This window comes from Hevea brasiliensis, chromosome 11, assembly GCF_030052815.1.
Source record: "Hevea brasiliensis isolate MT/VB/25A 57/8 chromosome 11, ASM3005281v1, whole genome shotgun sequence".
In the NCBI taxonomy this organism is placed as follows: Eukaryota; Viridiplantae; Streptophyta; class Magnoliopsida; order Malpighiales; family Euphorbiaceae; genus Hevea; species Hevea brasiliensis.
Window position 1 is genome coordinate 94,231,156 of NC_079503.1, and position 9,306 is coordinate 94,240,461.

Sequence of the window (9,306 nt, forward strand, 5' to 3'; positions counted from 1 at the left end):
GATTTGGTGCATTTTGTTGTTTGGGCTTCGGCCTCATCACAGCCAGCTCATGTATCACTCTTCAAATTAAAATCTAATATCAGTTCAAAAAAGAAAAAAAAAAGAAAAGAAAAAGAAAAAGAAGAATTGATGCCTTCAAAATTAGGCTCTGTTTCCACTAATTGCAACTTGATTATGTAAAAACATATGAGGAAAAAAAAGTTATAATGTCACATCTCATGTGGGCTAGATGTTCATGGAATCCAGTGTGCAGGTGTCCATTTCTCAATGAGAACGACAAGAAGTGTACGTCTAGACAATTGGATTAATTTTGAAGTGTACGTCTAGACCCAGTCAAATCCCATTAGGACCGCTTCTAGTTCAAGGCTATAATGGCAGCAAAACTTCAGTTTCATATCATTACTCCTTGTGGGGAAACAATGTTGATATTGATAATGGCTGCCGCCCAACTGTTTATGTATACATTCTCTCACAAGATAAGAAGTTGCTCCTGGATTCAGGTAATCTTGTTCTAATCCAGGATGATGCTGAAAGGATTATTTTATAACAATGCTTCGACCATCTTGGGCTCTACCAGGCTCTTGCTTAATATGGCACATTCCCTTATAGGGTAAATTATTATTTACTTTTCAAATTACATCATAATTAATAAATTATTTTTTATATCTTTAAAATTACTTTTTTATTATACATATAAAGAAAAAAAATTAAACTTAAATCTTTCAAATATATATATATATATATATATATATATATATATATATATATATATATATATATATATATATATATACATTTACTATATAGCCCCACTAGCAGCAGGAGGGGATATATTATTAATAGATTGAATTGATTGGACAAAACATGGATTTTATATCGGGCAGGTGTCTTGAGCTGCCGGCATTCTTTTGTTCTTTATCCATAATTTTTAGAAGCTAGCCAGCTAAACAAGATGGAACTGGTCTGGTCCTACTACACCTCTACCTTCGCGTTGGGCATGTGCCTAATAATTCAATAGACCAACCTAATTATCGTAACTACTACTTTATAATTAAATAAATACAAATTTTATAGCATGTTAAATATATATATATATATATATATATATATATATATATATATATATATATATATGGTCTACGCGTCTATTAATTAGTGGTAAGGCCTTTATTCTCAAGGGATGGGATATCCATCGATGATCAGCTACTATATAATAAAAATGATATTAATAAATTATAAATACATATTTGCAAAAAATATTGATAGTCTAGCAATTAAATATTTATCTTAAAGTGGTAAAAAAAATTAATAATTTCTTCTATAAAACTTGGGCTCTACCAGAGAACAGGTCTTAACCGGTCTCTAACATCTTGGAAGAATTCGCAAATGATCCAGGAACTGGGAACTGGTCTTACCAGTTAGACCACAAGGGATCCCCTCAGCTGTTTTTGTTCAAAGAATTAGGGGTAAAATTGTAATTTCATTTTGACATTTGGCAAACCTATTATGACAAGTCAAAATGACATTTTTTAAATGTAAATTAAAATTGAATGATATTATTTTAACGAATTGAAAATGAATGACTAAAATAAAATAATTGAATGATAATTGATAAAATTTATTATATCTCAATATCTGATTGCTTCGTTAGTTAACTCTTTAGCATGGATTTATTTTAGTGGTTATCAGTAATTAACTTATATAATATTATTGATAAAAAATTTTATACATAAAAATAAATTAAAAATTTTCCTTCTAAATATGAGATTGACAAAAAAAGAAATTAAATTAAATTGAATTATTACCAAATTTTAATTTTCAAATAAGAAATTTATGAGGTTTTCAATTTTAAAATGAATAGATGGAGGGATTTTAACTTAAAACATCCCTCTTACTACACTTTGATGGCGAAGGAAGACCATGCTATTGGCCCATAATAAATATGACAACAAAGCAGAGAAAAATTCAATGTCAAAACTTCATCCCTGGTACCTTAAAGCTGACAAAGAAATCAATAAAATTAAGTGTGAGGCTTATTTTTCAAAGTTTGAATGATTCAACCTGTGGCACATCTACCATTAATTTTTTTGGTTCCAAGAAGCATCAACCATTATTGTTATCAATTATTTAGATGATTTAATCCTCGCATGGACAAAATATAAGTTTTAGTCTAGCTCCAAGATTTTCCACGTGTCATGTCATGGTGGCGCAAAGTGTTGGGAATCTGTTGGGTTAATTTTATTTGTGGTTATACAATATAGGTGGTTATATAAGTGAAGTACCTTAACTACAATTTATATTATTAAAATTTTTAAACTTTAATTTGAGTATTATTAAAAATTTTGTAATTTGATATTATTCATTTGAAGATTAACTTATGATTAAATTTCACTCATTATCCCTTAACTTAGATAAGCATACCACATACGTCTCTCAATTTTAATTTACATCATAAAAATTTCTAAATTTTAATTTAATATATAAATAATTTTTAATACAAAATGTGTTAAATAATAATTTAAATTTGAATATATTATTTGGCATATGTAAGAAAGAAAGACAAAAACTATATAATATCAACCCATGCAATCCATTTTTAATTAGAGTGTGAATATCATTAAAATAAAGTAAAATAATATATTATCAATTTTCTTCCATTAAAATAAAATCAAAGAATGAAGATAAATTATATGTGAATTATTTAGACATCAACCTAAAATTGAATTAAAAAGTAATACAAGTAAAAATAATATTATTAATTTTTATTTAAAATAATAATATTAATTATATAACTTTTAATAAAAAATTAAATAATTGATCAATTATAATTATTTATAAAAATATTATACCATTTTCTAAAGTATGATTTTTATTTCAAAATAAGTCAAAAATAAATAAATTTTTAAAATTTTAAATTACCTATAAAAGTTTGAAAGAAAATTTATATAATCATAATTTATGATTTACTGTAAATACTTTTATAAATTTTTTTTAACAAATAAATTAAGGTATAAATTTTTATGATGCAAAACGAAGTTCAGGAATAACTATGATACACTCATTTAAGTTGAGAGACAGTAAGTGAAATTTAGTCATTAGTTAACCTACATATTGATATAGTAAGTTACATGGATTTTGATACACTAAAATTGAAATTAAGGTATTTTTATTACACAAATTAATTGCTTTTTCTTTGCATTTTTTGCTCTTTCGTCTTTTTTCATCTGAGGAGGCCGACCTCTATGTGATTGCTGTTCAGTGATTCCCTCTACCCCCTTTGGGCCGAGAGAACCTCCATCCCTGTCCAATACGTAGGTTGTGTCCTCTCCTCCTTCGGATGGGGTTTTGTTTATAAATAAGGTTTTGAGTGGATTTTTTGGTGGTAGACCATTATTAATTAGCGAGGACGTCTTGTTAGTCTAGTATGTTGGGTTTTGCTTCTTTGGTTGGATTTCTTGCATGCAAGAGATTGTTTTATATGTGTGATATTTTTGCTCTAGGAGAGGAACACATTTTTAGAATAATGACATCTCAAGGGTGCTTAGTGGGGTTCGCCTTCACAGCCGACCCTCAAGGCTTTCATTGCCATTTTGAGCTCTGCCTCATCACCCTCCATGAGCTGTTGACCTTACCTGCAATGGTGATCTGGGTTACACGATCTTCTTCTCTTTGGTGCTTCATGTCTTTTCTTTTGCATTGCTTGATCTTGCCGTTTGTGAGTTTATTGATTAGGCAATGGTTTTGCTAGGACTTCCTCAGGAATCGTCATTGTTTTCTTATCCTTGATTTGGAAGGGCTTTGCCCCTATGATCCACTTGATCATTGTTTCTTCCCCAAACGGTGTTGCAACATTCAATTTGTGGTTCAACCTATTTTCATTTGGGTTACTTGAATAGATTAATTAGGGTTTAGTTATCTGATGGGGCTTGGGCTCTTATCTTTTAAGTCTCTTTGTTGCTTTGTAGATTGGACTACTTTTGATGGGCCTATTATTGTATAACCCCTTCTTTTTATTAATTAAACTCTATATTATGAGGCAAAAAAAAAAAGGAAATTTATTATAGAAATTAAAGTTGGACATCATTGATACAATCAGCAAATTGAGGGACAAGTGGTGAAAATAATCCATATTTGAGAGTAAGCACTGGTGTCTGGTCTTCCATGTCTCATAATATATGTATTGGTAAATCCTATCTACTGCAATTACACTGTCATGTTTGGTATGATATAATCAAAGTTATAATATAATTATGATTATATTTCATATTTTATTATGTTGTTTGGTACAAAAGAATTTGACATAATAGAATGACAATTACATAATATAATCAATTATACTAAAAGTAACATAATGATCATTACATATAAAATTAAATAAAATCATGATTACTTATTTTGATCTTTTTTTTTTTTATATATATTGTCAATACTGCCACCACCATTACCACTACACGCCCATCATTACTACTACCACCACAACCACTACTACCACCACTACCATTCTGTTACCACCATCGCTATCACCGCTACCACCATTATTGCCACTTAGCTACTATCACTTATACTACCACTTAGCCACTACCACCACTACTATCTCATCTTGCCACCACCACCAGCTAACTATCGTTGTCACTGTCACTACCACCACTTAGCCACCACTACCACTCAACTACCAATCACTAGCACTAGCACCATTATCATCACTTAGTCGCTATCATTTCTATCATCACTTAGCCATTACCACCACTGCTATTTCACCTTGCCACCACCACCATTTAATTATCATTGTCACCATCACCACCCCCACTACCACTTGATTACTAATCATTTCAACCATTAATACTTATTATTAACACTATAAATAAAGTAAATATTAATTAAAAATTATTATTGTATTACACTATTTAGATTTTTATTTTGCAACCAAACACGGGAATGTAATAACAATTATATTACATTAAAACTTTGATTGCATTATGTAATTAATTATATTATATTGCACTATGCTTTATCAAACATAACCATGCAATTGTCTTAATCAGTGGAACTATCATCAAAAGTGTAGTTAGTTTCTTTCCATTAATTAGGCCAAATTACAAGAAAAATTTGCTAAATTTGTGCTACGTGTATAATTTTAATCATATGCTTTGATTTTGTTAATTATCAATTTTAAACTTCCAATTTGCTATATTTTCCAATAATTCTTGGGAACATCCTCATTTCTATCACTATTCAAGAAGTATTTCCTGCAAGATACAAATTATGAATCATGTGAAAACGCTTCCCATTATATTGCTGATTGTCTTTATGCATCAATTTTGCACTTCACTAGACACCATAACCATTAACCAACCCATTGTAGATGGAGACGTTATAGTTTCTACAGGGGAAACCTTTGCACTTGGTTTTTTCAGTCCAGGTAAATCGAGCTACCGTTATCTTGGAATTTGGTACAACAAAATTTCCGAAAAAACAGTTGTTTGGGTCGCAAATCGGGATTCTCCTATCAATGATACATCTGGTGTCCTCTCAATCACCAGTCACGGAAACCTTGTCCTTAACAGCAGAAACCAAACGACTCCCCTATGGTTCACAAACGTTTCGGCTTTGCCAACAAACAATTGTGTAGCTCAACTCTTAGATTCGGGAAATCTTGTATTGTTTCACAGCGGAAGTACCATATGGCAGAGCTTTGAACACCCGACAAATCATTTGCTTCCCAACTCAAAATTCGGGCTAGACAGAAGAAAAGGTCTGAACCGGTTCCTAACATCCTGGAAATCTTCAGATGATCCTGGTACTGGCAATTTCTCATGTAGGATCAACCCTGAAGGTTATCCGCAATTTTTCTTATACGAGGGTCATGTTCCAAAGTGGAGGGGTGGTTATTGGAATGGCGTTAGATGGTCTGGAGTACCTTTTATGCAGAAAGCTGGATTTATCTTCAGCTACAGCTATGTGAACAATGAGAACGAGATTTCCTTCTCGTGGAACGTTGTATATGGCTCAATCTTGACAAGATCAGTGGTGAATGAGTCCGGCATTTTCCAACGGTCCAAATGGCATGATAACGAAGGTCGATGGGAAGAGTTCGCGTCTGCGCCCAAGGACCAGTGTGACAGCTATGGATTATGTGGAGCCTATGGTAACTGTGTTCGGTACAATGGTGAATTCGACTGCACTTGTCTTCCCGGGTACCAGCCCAAATCACCTCAAGAATGGCATCGGAAAGGTGGGTCAGGCGGGTGCGTTAGGAAGAATCAGACGCCACTCTGCAGAAACGGTGAAGGGTTCGTAGAGGTGACAAATGTGAAGGCTCCGGATACTTCAGTTGCCCGTGTATTGGCAAATTTGGATATGAAAGCTTGTAAAAATGAGTGCTTGAGGAATTATTCATGCACTGCATATGCAAGTCTAGGTACGACAGAAGGAAGTGGATGTTTGACATGGTATGGTGATTTGCTAGATACAAGAGTATTTACAGAAGGTGGACAAAGTATATATGTGCGTGTGGATGCACTTGAGTTAGGTATCTTCAAGCGAACTGTCATTAGAAATTCGGGTTCTTTTTTTCTATTTATTTTGTTGATGATGTGCTTAAATCTATTCTTCTGCTAACTCTAGATGAATGGTTGACTATCATATTAATAGTTGCAGTGTTTCTTTTTCTGGTCTTCCCTTTTCAGCTCAATATGCAAATAAGCGCAAGGACCTTCTTGCAAGGAAAGGGATATTGGTAATTATGATACTGTCCGTAGCTACAGCAGTTTCCTCTCTAGTTCTTTTCTCATACTGCTTGGTGAGGAGGCAGAGGAGATTATGTAAGCAAATAATTAAATTCCTTTCAGATAGTTTCCTATTTCCTTGTTATTTTTCACTTTAATAATCGTTAAACTACAATTTATCAATTCAAAATGCTTGATGACAAAAAGTTTAGAAACTATTTCCTAGATTTGGTTGTCAAGAAACTGAAAGAATGGATATAAAAGATTATTATATCCAATTCTAATTAGTTTAAAACTGAGACCTAGTTGACACATGTTCAGCTTCTTTCTTTTTTTTTTTTTTTTTTTTTTTTCCTTTATAAGCAATTCATTTTATTAATAAAAAAATAGCCAAGGAAAAACTTAGCATTAGGACATCGACTAATCCAAAATGGACAACAATGCTAGTAAATCTCATCCCTAATTATCCGTTTTCGTTCTACTTACAGCACAAAATGGGCAACATGAAATGTTTATCTGTAGTTCGAGTACTCTCCTAGATGATCATCCAAGGGAAAAGGAGCTTGACAGATCTGGAAGTGATCCACATTTACCTTTCTTCGATATAGACACAATAGTTGAAGCAACTGACAATTTTTCCAACAAACTTGGAGAAGGTGGTTTTGGCTCAGTGTATAAGGTAGTATCCCATGAAAAGTAAAATTGTCAACTCCTTCATAAAATTTAATGTGAATATTTGGCAAGTCACAATTTTAGTACTGTAATGTGATATATGCGGCCATTGTAGCACATCTGTGCAATAAGTCTAGAAATGCACTTTCAGGGTCAACTATCAAATGGACAAGAAATAGCAGTGAAAAGATTATCTAAACAGTCAGGACAGGGGATAAAAGAATTCATGAATGAAGTACAGTTGATATCAAAACTCCAGCACAGAAACCTTGTTAGGCTTTTTGGTTGTTGCATTCATAAAGAAGATAAGATGCTAATCTATGAATATTTGCCAAACAAAAGCTTGGACTACTTCATCTTTGGTATGGCTCTCCTTCTATTTGCTTTCACCCATCTTTAATTTGCACTTCTTTCCATAATTCCTGTAATCTAAGGATCTCCAAAACTCAAATTGACTATAGAAAAGTCAAGGAAGCAACTATTGGACTGGAAAAAGCGTTTTGAAATTATTTTTGGGGTAGCTCGAGGAGTTTTATATCTACATCAAGATTCAAGATTAAAAATCATCCATAGGGATTTGAAAGCAAGCAATATTCTATTAGATGCTTCAATGGAGCCAAAAATTTCAGACTTTGGGTTGGCTAAATTGTTCAAGGAACATCAAATTGAAGCCATTACAAAGCAAGTGGTTGGAACATAGTAAGTTACTTAACTCCAACACCATCTCCCTGCTTGGAAACATTAAAAGGTCACAAACCACCAATAAATTGTTTCTTTTTATCTACTTGTAGTGGCTATATGTCTCCGGAATATGCAATGGATGGTCTATATTCAGAAAATCTGATGTCTTCAGCTATGGTGTCTTAATACTAGAGATCATAAGTGGCAAGAAAAACACCGAGTATGACAAAGAAAGCCCTTCTCTGAATTTGATAGGAAACGTAAGTTGATAGACATATCTTTCTTAAGATTAATTTCCTATTAGATTCACTACTAAAGTAGTAAACGATTTCCTCAACTATGTTTCAGGTTTGGAAGCTATGGAGGGAAGGAAAAGGCTTGGACATAGTTGATTATTCATTGTTGGAACATTCATACCCTTGTGAAGAAATTTTGAGATGCATTCAGATTGGACTTCTATGCATTCAGGAACACCCACATCATCGGCCAACCATGCTTGAAGTTGTGTTCATGTTAGGCAATGAAACAAGTCTTCCTTCTCCTAAAAAACCAGCATTTGTTTTCCGAACTCAAAGTGGGCAAGAATCTTTAATAACTAGAGGAGAAGTGTGTTCTATAAATGATTGCACAATTACTATGATTGAAGGTCGATGAAATTCTAGTAGGATTTTTGACGGAGAAAGGGTCACGTATGTAAATTCTTTGGATCAAACATGTTGTCAATCTTGCAATGGATGAGGCCTTAAGGTCGAACCATATAAATCTTATCTCCATTTTTCTTCTCTTTTGTATATTGTGTGTTTATGCGATTGTATAAGAGATACAGATATACAAGTGGATAGATATAAAATAGTCTTATCACATTTAAACTGTTATTGTAATTATATTGAATTCTGCGTAATTTTTAAGTTTGTGCCAATATATTTTTAGACCCAACCAAGTCTGTCTGGGATTTTCAGAAATCCTCCATCAAAGGAGGGTTTTGAATTTGCATTCCAGTTGTCTCCTTTCTTTTTAAGTTCAATGTTGCTCTTAAAATAGATGAAAGAGACAAATTCAGGTGAGGTAGAGGTTTCATTATGAATGCAAATGGAAGAGAAATGCTGGTAGTAAGAGGATTACCGGTTGAGAACGGAATTTGACCAGGGAGCACAACTCATGAGAGGGGTCAGAGAAGAGACTGGCTGGCTTTGATTCTTGAGTCCAGGACAGACCATTTTTCGGTCGG

The 9,306-nt window shown here is 32.9% G+C and overlaps 1 pseudogene; it reads left to right on the forward strand.

Annotated features, from left to right (window-relative positions):
• Positions 1-5,153: 5,153 nt before the first annotated feature.
• LOC131170687 (G-type lectin S-receptor-like serine/threonine-protein kinase RKS1) lies at positions 5,154-8,941 on the forward strand (annotated as a pseudogene).
• Positions 8,942-9,306: the final 365 nt, after the last annotated feature.